Source organism: Orycteropus afer, unplaced genomic scaffold, assembly GCF_000298275.1.
Source record: "Orycteropus afer afer isolate SDZICR_OR568_19922 unplaced genomic scaffold, OryAfe1.0 scaffold00382, whole genome shotgun sequence".
Taxonomy (NCBI): Eukaryota; Metazoa; Chordata; class Mammalia; order Tubulidentata; family Orycteropodidae; genus Orycteropus; species Orycteropus afer.
The window spans coordinates 3,204,543-3,213,757 of NW_006921969.1; positions in this window are offsets into that span (position 1 = coordinate 3,204,543).

Here is a 9,215-nt window from a genome sequence, read left to right on the forward strand (position 1 = left end):
TTTGGTCATGTTGTCAGAAGGGACCATTCCCTGGAGAACGAGATGGATTGACACGGTGGCTGTGATGATGGGCTCAAGTATAGCAGGGATCATGGAGCTGGCATGGGATAGGGCAGTGTTTTGTTCTGCTGTGCCTGGGGTCACTATGAGTTGGAAATAACTCGACGGCACCTAACAACAACAACAACAATGTTCAACCACTTCAAGAGGTAGTGTGTGATCAAGAAGCAATGGCTTTAAAAGAAGATGTCCATGCTGAGCTAAAGTCTTGGTGAAAACCAAGGCTCCAGGAATTGATGGAATGTCGATCGAGATGTTTCAACAAACAGATGCAACAATGGAAGCACTCATTTTTCTATGCCAGAAAATTTGGAAGACAGCTACATGGCCACCTGACTAGAAGAGATACATATTTCTGCCCATCCCAAAGAAAGATGATCCAACAGAATGTGGAAGCTATCAAACAATATCTTTAATATCATACATAAATAATTTTTTCTGAAGATACTTCAAAAATGGTTGGAACAATACATTGACAGGTAACTGCCAGATATTTAAGCTAGATTTAGAAGAGGACTAGGAATGAGAGATATCATTGCTGATGCCAGATAGATCTTGACTGAAAGCAGAGAATACAACAACAACAAAAAAGATGTTTACCTGTGTTTTATTAACTAGGCAAAGGCATTCAGCTGTGTCAATCATAACAAATTTTGGATAACACTGCAAAGAATGGGAGTTCCAGACACTTAATTGTGTTCATGTAGAACGTGTTCATAGACAAAAAGACAGTCATTCAAACAGAACAAGATAATATTGTGTAGTTAAAATCAGGAAATGTGTGCCTCAGGGTTGCATCCTTTCACCATACTTATTCAATCTGTATGCTGAGCAAATAATCTAAGAAACCAGACTATATGATGAAGAACACATTATCAGGATTGGAGGAAGACTCATTTAACAACCTGTGAAATGCAGATGACACAACATTGCTTGCTAAAGGTGAAAAGAACTTGAAAGACTTACTGATGAAGATCAAAGACTGTAGTTTTTTATATGGCTTACACTTCAACATAAAGGAAACAAAAATCTTCACAAGAGGACCAATAAACAATTTCATGATAAATGGAGAAAATATTGAAGTTGTCAAGGATGTCATTTTACTTGAATTCACAAATCAACTACAATCAATGCACATGAAAGCAGTAGTAAAGACATCAAAGGATGTATCAAATTTTTAACCCTTTTAAAGCATAAAAAGCAAATATAAAAATAAATGCAAATATCACTGTCTTGGTTCTCTAGTGCTGCTATATCAGAAATACTGCAAATGGATATTTTTAACAACAGAAATTTATTCTTTTACAATTTAGGATGCTAGAAGTCTGAATTAAGAATGCCAGCTTTAAAGGCTGGGTGAAAGGCCCTCAACCTTGAGATTCAGCTCAACCTCTTGTTTCAAGTCCACTGGAGCTGGAGGCATCTCCTTACTCATGCAGCTACTGGATGCTGAGGCTGATGAACCCAACGTCAGCAGGTAAAATGGAACAATCTCAAGATCAGCAGTCAATATGGCAGGCCATTGTTTCAAGCACAAGAACTGGAGATGAAGACTTGGCCAGATGCAGGATTCAAATGTGCCAAAAAGCAAGAGATTTTCCTCAAAGCTTCTCTATATGTACTGGAAAAAGCCACACCCTGAAGATAACTACCTAGCTGCTCACAGCAAATTCCAATAGAGAGGTGATTACAATCCCATCACAGGTAATAACTACATCCAACTGCCCACACACTCAAAACTACAGCCAAGCCAAATTGACAAACAATCTTAATTACCACAGACACTTTGAGGACTAAAGTGCACCTGCCTAAGGCTATGGTATTATCAATCACCTTAAATGCAAGGTGCTTTGGTGACATGGTTGTTAAAGCATTCAGCTGCTGACCAAGTGTGCTGGTAGTCTGAACCCACCAGCCACTTCACAGGAGAGAAATGAGACAATCTGCATTTACAAAGATTTACAGCCTTGAAAATATTATGGGGAAGTTCTATTCTGTCCTATTGGGTTGCTATGAGTCAGAATTGATTTGATGGAAATTGATTGGGTTTTTCGGTCATGCATGTGAAAGCTGGACATGAATAAGGAAGATCAAAGAACTGATGCATTTGAATTATGGTGTGGGTGTACTATATTATATTATACCATAGGTTGCCAGAAAAACAAAACAAAACAAAATCTGTCTTGGAAGTACCACCAAAATGCCCCTTAGAACTGAGTGTGGTGAGACTTAATCTTACCAGGAGCACCAGACCCCAGAGAAGAACATCATGTTTGGTAAAGTAGAGGGTGGGTGAAAAAGAGGAAGACCCTCAAAGAGATGGATTGACAGGATGGCTGCAAAAATGGGCTCAAATACAGAAATGATTGTGAGGATGGTGCAGGACTGAGCAGCATTCCATTCTGTTGTATGTAAGGTCAGTATGAGAAGGAATCAACTCAAGGGCACATAACAACAGCAACAATAAATTAAGAGCAACCATCAACTACAAAGCCAGTGCTTGAAGCAATTTTTTTCCCATTTAAGAAAACTTTTGCTTCAAGAGGCTCATCAAGTAAATGAAATTTAAGAACTTCTTCTTCGATTATATTTTCCTTCCTTGAAAAAAACACAAGAACTCTCTCTTTACAATGTAAGAGGATTAAAATTAAGTTTGGTTATAGCCTCAAGATCTGGACCATGAATTTTAAAAAGAGAGCCAAAGACCTGTAGTCTCTGTTTTTGTTGTGAAAAGTTCATGTTGATCAGGTTTTACTTTTAACTGGAAGAATATTAGAGTAAAAAAATAAAAAAAACATGACAGAAATAATCCTGACTCTTATCAGGAACCACCTGTGGCTCCTTGGACAAATCATTTAAACTTTTCAGGTGAATTTTCTTAACTTTAAAATGAGATATTCAAACTTAGGATTCTGTAAAATTATGTGAAGATGACATTCTTAAATGTTATCTGAAAAAGATATTTGCATATAACTATCTGCCAAGAAGATTTTTACCAATTTCTATAGTCTGAAATTGACCACATATGCAACCAAGATGGATTGATAATTATGACTGATGGCAGTGCAAAAGTTGGAAACAAGAATTGAAGGTATTTGGAAAATATGTCCTTAGTGATAGAAATGACACCAGAGATCGTATGATAGAATTGTGTAAGACCAATGACTTATTAATTTCAAATACCTTTTTACAGCAATATAAATGGTGGCTATGCCTATGGACCCTGTCAGATGGAATACACAGAAGTCAGATTGACTACATCTGTGGAAAAAAGAGGCAATAGAGAAGCTCAATATCATCAGCCAAAACAAATGCAGGAGCTGAGTGTGGAACAGACCATCAATTGCTCATATGCAAATTCAAGTCAAAGTTGAAGAGAGTTGAAAAAACTCCAAGAGAATGCCAATCACTCAGGAAAAATCAAATCTGGAGATCCTGCATAGAGTGGGAAGAAAAACATGGAACAAAGTCCAAAAATTCAATAATGACCAGAATTACTTGTCAGATGGAGTGTGGTGAGACCCTCAGTACTATGGTCCTGGGATACATTCTGGGCCTGGAATAAAGCTCACTCCCACGGGCTGACTCTCAGCCCAATAGTAAACAAGATGTACATGCAGACCACTGAGCCCAGGGTGATGTACCCACATGTTGTTGTTGTTGTTGTTATGTGCTGTCAGTCAGACCCAACTCATAACGACCCCTTCTTGGGTTTCCGAGGCAGTATCACTACAGAAGTAGATTGCTCAACCTTCCTTCCAAGGAGTGGCTGGTGGGTTTGAACAACCAGCCTTCTGGTTAGCAGTCAAGTGCCTTAGGCACATACTAATGGAAATGCATCCCTTGGAGCAATCAACCATGGGGCAGCAGAGGGGCAACATTCACATGGAGGAAATGCAGGACACACAGGAGTGCATAACTATGAGGGGCATGGGGGAAAGGGTTACTGGGCAGGGAGGGGAGGAGACTGGGTTAGGATTGGGTACGGTAAACGGGGAGTGAAACTAAATGTACACATAATGTTGAATGTAAAACAAACCCTTAAAATTAAAAATTAAAAAAACAAAAACTCCAAGAGAGACAAAATATGACCTTGAGTATATCCCACCTGAATTTTGAGACAATCTGAAGAATAGATCTGATGCATTCAACACCAATGACCAGATGATCTATAGGATGACATCAAGCACATGGAGAAAGCAAAACATTATTAAAAAGACAGGAAAGGAAGAAAAGACCAAAATGGATGTCAAAAGAGACTCTGAAACTTGCTTTTGAATGTAGACTAGCTAAAGCAAATGGAAGAAATGCTGAAAGAAAAGCACTGAATAGAAAATTTCAAAGGGCATCTCAATAAGACAAAGTAAAGTATTATAACAAAATATGCAAAAACCTGGAGTTAGAAAAACAAAAGAGAAGAACACCCTCAGCATTTCTCAATGTGAAAGAACTGATAGAAAAATTTAAGCCTCGAGTAGCAATATTAAAGGATTCTGTGGGCAAAATATTGAATGATGCAAAAAGCATCAAAAGAAGATGGAAGGAATACAGGGTCACTGTATCAAAAAGAATTAGTCAATGTCAATGTCCAACTGTTTTAGGAGGTAGCATATGATCAAGAACAATGGTACTGAAAGAAAAAGTCCAAGCTGCACTGAAGGAATTAGGGAAAAACAAGGCTACAGGAATTGAAGGAATACCCATTGAGATGTTTCAACAAACAGATGCAGTGCTGGAGGCACTTACTCATTTATGCCAAGAAATCTGGAAAACAGCTACCTGGTCAAATGACTGGAACACATCCATATTTGTACCCAATCCAGAGAAAGGTAATCCAACAGATTGTAGAAATTATCTAACAATGTCATTAATATCACCCACAAGTAAAATTTTTCTGAAGATAATTCAAACATCTTTGCAGCAGTATATTGACAGGGAACTTCCAGAAACGCAAGCTGGATTGAGATGAGGATGTGGAACAAGGGATATCATTGCTAATGTCAAATGGATCTTGGCTGAAAGTAAAGAGTACCAGAAAGTTGTTTACCGTGTTTTACTGACTATGCAAAGGCATTTGACTGTGTAGATCACCGCAAATTTTGGATAACATTGCAGAGAATGGGAATTCCAGAACACTTAATTGTGTTCATGAGGAACCTGCACTTCGACCAAGAGGCTATTGTTTGAATAGAACAAAGGGATACTGAATGGTTTACGATCAGAAGAGTGTTTCAGAGTATTATCTTTCACCACACTTATTCAATCTGTATGCTGAGCAAATAATCCAAGAAGCTGCACTATATCAAGAATGCTGTATCAAGATTGGGGAAAGACTCATTAACAGCCTGCGATATGCAGATGATATGACCTTGCTTGTTGAAAGTAAACATGACTTCAAGCACTTAATGATGAAGATCAAAGACTAGTCTTCAGTATGGATTGTACCTCAACATAAAGAAAATGAAAATCCTCACAACTGGACCAATAAGCAACTTCATGATAAGTGGAGAAAAAAATGAAACTGTCAGAGATTTCATTTTACTTGAATCCGCAGGGAACATCCATGGAAGCAGGAAATCAGACGTTGTATTATTGCACTGGGAAAATCTGCAGCAGAAAACATCCTTAAAGTGTTAAAGAGCAAAGATCACTTTGAAAACTAAGGTGTGCTTAACTGAAGCCATGGTATTTTCAAATCGTGCACGTGCATTTGAAAGCTGGATAATGAATAAGGAAGACCAAAGAAGAGTTAATGCCTTTGAATTGTGGTGTTGACACAGAATACTGAAAGTACCATGGAGTGCCAGACAAATGAACAAATTTATCCTGGAAGAAGTGCAGCCAGAATGTTCCTTGCAAGTGAGAATGGCCAGACTTCATCTCACCTACTTTGGTCACATTGTCAGTAAAGTCCTTCCCTGGAGAAGGATTTCATACTTCCTAGAGTGGAGGGTCAGCATGGTGCAGTGCAGTGAATTTCTTAATATGGCCCTTCTAACCATAATCCTACATTTTGTATGTATTTTGATGTATTTATAAATCCTAGTCTCTACACCTGTTTAGGGTGGGCTGCATCTTGAGTCTCACCTTGCTGGAGGGTGTGACTCAAGTCACCACCATCTGCTCCTGTGAGGGTATATATGTGAATGTTCTGGGAAAGTTCTCTTGCTCTGGTTCTGGGTTTGGTTCATTGTCATCTCATCCTAGGACTTAAGACAGCAGTTGGTCATCTGATCCACTGATTTGGGTTCAACAGCACCTGCAACCATGTGAGTGTGAGAACCCTTGAAACCTATCCACAGACTTGGGACTTGCCAGCCTCATAGCCTCCACAACCATGTGAAGTTAGATCCTCAATGAGATAGATTGACACAGTGTCTGCAAGTATAGGCTCAAGCCCATTGTGAGGATGGTGCAGGACCAGGTAATGTTTCATTCTGTTGTACATAGGGTTGCTATGAGTTGGAGCCAACTTGATGGCACCTAATAACAACAACAACTATTAAAGGATTTATCTTCAGAATAAATAAATGTACTAAAAAGCAATGAACAGGAGATAATTCAACTAAAAAAAAAAGAAAGAAAGAAAGAAGCAGAAGACTTGAAAAGGCACTTTAAAGAAAGAGGCATACAAAGGGCCAAGATGCACATGAAAAGATTCTCAGTGCTTTTTCAAAATAAATGTAAATAGCAACCTTAATGTTATAATATCACAATCCACCAGGATGACTTTTTTTAATTACCAAATGTTGACAAAGATATAGAGCAATTGGAACTTTCACACTACTAATGGGAATGAAAGTGGCACAACAGCTTTTGTGAAGCTGTTTTGTAGTATCTGCTAAAGATGAACATATGCACACCCTATAATCCAGCAAATTCACTCTTAAACATATGCCCAACAACATGAGTGCATATGTTCAATGAATGATATAAAATCATTCTCATAAAAACTTTGTTCATAATAGGCATTAACAGTAAAAATGAGTAGATTTAATTGTTTTATACACTGGAATACATATAATAATAAAAAGGAATGGCTTATTGCTGCATACAACAACATGGGTAAATCTCAGAGATATGAGAGTGAGCAAAAGAAGCCAGACACAAAAGAAAATATACTGAATGATTTCATCTGTATGAAATTTAAAAGTATCCTTGATAATAAAAGTCGGAATAGTGTTTGCCTTTAGGAACAAAATACTGCTGTGAATATATTTTGATTGGGTTGTAGTTATATGAGTATACACCTACTCCTCACTTATCAACTATCTTGTTATCTGATATTTTGCATCATGACAAAAAATTTGAAAAAATTCTCAGGTAGCACCTTCTATGGTCTGGGGTTAATGTGGGGACACAGCCAGGCCTGAGTGACCTCTTCATGCCATCCTGAATGATATACTGGAGGCCTCAGAAATGACCAGGTCATATGAGGGATGGTGGCCAACCAGTGGTGGAATACCTTCTCCTATTAGTCCATCTCGATCCAGCCATAGAGGGCTTGGGGTGACAGTGGCATGACACAAGTTTACAGGCAGTCAAGTAAGCTAGACAAAGGCCCAAAGGTGCTGAGGAGGCTGCTGGGAGCTGATAGCAAGGAGAGAAAAGGGAAGGTAGCTGCATGGGACTGTGGTACTGAAATGGACAGATGATAAGCAGGGTCCCGCCCAGGGCAGGTGGTGGAAGACAGCAGGTGGAGGATTAGTGAAGTCCACTCCCAGAGCAGTTGTGGTAGGCAGTAGTCAACTCCCAAATGAGATGCACTGGGAACAAAAGACCCTGGGAGTGGACACCAGTGCTGGAGATGGATATTTGCCAAGGCTTTTGCTCTTGCTTTTAATTACATGGCATCTGATCATCCTTTCTATCTAGGGGAAGGAATCTTCCTCTGCAAATCTTGGTGAAAAACATGATCTCACCTCCCATCAACAAAGTGAAAGGGGCTCCTGGCAACAAAGCATGTAACTCAACTCTGCCAGTAATAGCTCCTATATAAGACAAAATCCTGAAAGGTTGATGCAATCTAGAGGGGCATCAAATTGATGGCAGAGTTGAGAGCTTATGGAAATGGTAGCAAGTGTTGCCCAGTGTCAACAGTAGTGGCATTCCAACCAACCTTTCCTAAAACATGAATTTACCCAAGTTCTTGGTTACTCAAACTTCCTTCATTCTTGACTATTTTCCAAGACTGATTCTTCTGTAAACTACACAACATGATTCCAATAAATATATAAATAAATATAAAGCTTTTCTTCCAAAACCATACATATTTGGTTTTGGTTGTTTGCAGACAGGAACCCTGATCAATCCCCTTCCCACTAGCTTTTTATTTTTTTCTCTCCAGGTGAAACATCAAGAAAACTAACATTAAGAAACTAATTGCCATCAAGTAAACTGCAAATCATGATGACCCTATGTGTTTCAGAGTGGAACCATGCTCCATAGGGCTTTTAATGGCTGAATTTTTGGATGTAGATCAACCTGGCCTTTCTTTTGAGGTACCTCTGGATAGACTGGGCATCAGCCTCAGGGTTACAGGTGAGGAGAGACAATGCAGGGACGTACAGAGTAGCAGGCCGGAAAAGCAGGAGAAAAGGGATAAAAGCCTTGAACCCGGACAGAAGAGCAATCAGCCGAAGGGATTAGGTGAGAAGGGGAAACTCAGGCCCGCCCAGAGTAGCAGGCCGGAAGAGCAGGAGAAAGGGGATAAAAGCCTTGAACCCGGACAGAAGAGCAGTCAGCCCCAGGGTTACAGGTGAGGAGAGACAATGCAGGGACGCCCAGAGTAGCAGGCCGGAAGAGCAGGAGAAAGGGGATAAAAACCTTGAACCCGGACAGAAGAGCAGTCAGCCCCAGGGTTACAGGTGAGGATAGACAACTCAGGGATGCCCAGAGTACCAGGCCAGAAGAGCATGAGAAAGGGAATAAAGGACTTGAATCCGGACAGAAGAGCAATTAGCCGAAGGGATTAGGTGAGGAGGGAAAACTCAGGCCTGCCCAGAGTAACAGGCCAGAAGAGCAGGAGAAAGGGGATTAAAAGCCAGGAAGCCAGACAGAGGAACAGTCAGCCACAAGGACACAGGTGGGGGTGATATGAGAGGTCTCCAACAGCAGGACAAACTTGTCTGTCAGTTTGTCCTACTGTGGTGACA